Raw genomic sequence first — 2,406 nt, forward strand, 5'->3', positions numbered from 1 at the left:
TAAATATAATTTTGATGTATATGTGAAATTTGTTTTTCTCCATTACACAAACTAGAAGATATTTTGTTATAAAAAAAAAAAGGATGAAAGACTAATCAAACTTTAAGTAATGAACCTTAAAAAAAAACAAATATATTTTTTCTTTCAAATTTTATTTAACTGTCTCTTTTATACCCTTGTGTTTTTTTTTTTTTTTTCATTTATTTTCTTTTATTATTACTATTTTTTATACTGTTTTACAGATCGTTTACGAAAAAACTTTTTCAGTGACAGATCCGAATGTTGAGAACTTTAGCAAAATCTTTATATAAGTAAAAAAAATAAAAAAATAAAAAATTATATATAGGGGCTCATGAGTCTTGAGCAACTCCCGGAAATTGTGAACGAAACTCCGTTAACTAAGTCTTTGTTTGTTTTGAAGAAAGCCAACCACTCGAATCGTTTTTTTTTTCTTCAAACTTAACTCAATTTGAAAAATCCTCAGAATTAATTTCAAAACTTGCATTTTATTTTTTTTAATTCGTAGATAGTTGAGCTTAATAATTCGTCATTTATTTTATAGAAAATTTCAAAAGTCAACCAAGACGTAAAGTAATGTGAGAATAATAAGAAGTTTCATAAAAAAAAAAAAAAATGCAAAGATAAAAGCAAAGTAACATGTTCTTCAAACTTAATAAAAAAGATACAAAAAATATTAAATTTTCAAATATTCCAAATGTAAAATTAACATTAAAAAAAATATCAAACTGATATTTTTAAAATTATTTTTTTTCAACAAACAATAAACATTAAAATACAATTTATGATGAAAAAAATGTTAATTTAATACATTTTTCTAACAGTGTGTAATGTGTATGCATAATTAAATTTCATCAAATCGTGTATTATCTTCATAGCAACAAACAAATAACTACAAACTATGCAAAGTGTTGAAAAAAAAAATAGAATTAATAATAGGTTAAAATATTCGGTCAGCATAAAAAGCTCTTGATGTAGTTATTTATTTTCTTGAAGCCGACAGGATGTTTCTACTATATCATCAAAATTAAATACATTAAAGTCGTGAAGAAAGTTTTTAATGATAATTTATCTCAGCAACTGCATTGTATGAATTTTTTATCAAAGTTCACATAATACAATTTCCTTAAATTTCCTTTTTTTTTATTTTATATTTCACATAATCATAATACTATTAATTAAATAATTATTTCAAAAATAATATAATTTTGTTTAAAATAAAATTAAAATAAAAATCAATGAATCAAGGTTTAAATATATAATAAAATAGTTGACGATAATTTTAAATATTCATTCACGTATAATTGAAGAAAAATGTTATGGATTAATTGACTCAAATGAATAAACAAATAAATGAATTAATTAATGGATAAATAAGTGAATTAAATTGAATGAATAAACTGTATGAAATTAATTCAATGAAAAATTCTTGACGTTTTTTTTTTGTGAATTAAATTATTCAAAATAGTATGAAATTAAAATGAGTTCAGTGGGTCATCAATAGCTATACATCTTGTGAATTCTGAATGAGTACTCTATGAGGTGGAATATGTATAAGGATTGATAGTCATATCCAATATATATATGTAAGGTAAAACGATGAATTCAAGTGTATAGGTAGAAGAGCATGAGGTCACACTGCATTATTCATTTTTCGTCCTATCAATAATATTAGTATTCAATTTCTATATATCTATAATCAATATATATATATATCGATAGAACAATTTCTTGTGCTTTATCATAATATCACTAAATATCTGTTCATTTCAAATTTTTTTTTTTATATAAAAGAAAAAATAATTTCAATAAAATTGTCAATTAATTTTTAAATTTTTAAATAAATGTAACATTAACGTTTACCAAAAAATTATAACGAAAAAGTATTTTGTTTTAATTAAAAAATATAAATGTTAAATTTAAAATACTAATATTAATATTATTTTTTTTTTAATGCTAATTAATAGTTTTAATTTTTTTTTAAATGAGTAGACAGTATTTTTATCTTGATTTATTTTTATTTATATAATAAATATTTATTTATTTATTTATTTATTTAAAATTATCAGGCAAATAGACCTCAGCTACTCTGCAGAAAATTTTCTTCATGAAATAAGCAGCTCAAGTGATATTTTTTAATTAATTAATTTACATTGGTTAATTTGACATTATTAAAAATGTTTCATTATAAAATAATAATAATAAAATGTATTGGTTTATTTAAACTTGGCTCATTAGGGATAAATCAACTGTCAAGTAAAATAATTTAAACTGCTGTTGAATATTTGCATTTTGGAAGTTTCAAACTCGCAAGCTTAGTCAGTGAGTTTGATGTAAATACAAAGTTTGATGCAAATAAGGAGCTGACGCGCCGGACATTGTTTTCCT

The sequence above is a fragment of the Aphidius gifuensis genome, linkage group LG2 (genome assembly GCF_014905175.1).
Source record: "Aphidius gifuensis isolate YNYX2018 linkage group LG2, ASM1490517v1, whole genome shotgun sequence".
In the NCBI taxonomy this organism is placed as follows: domain Eukaryota; kingdom Metazoa; phylum Arthropoda; class Insecta; order Hymenoptera; family Braconidae; genus Aphidius; species Aphidius gifuensis.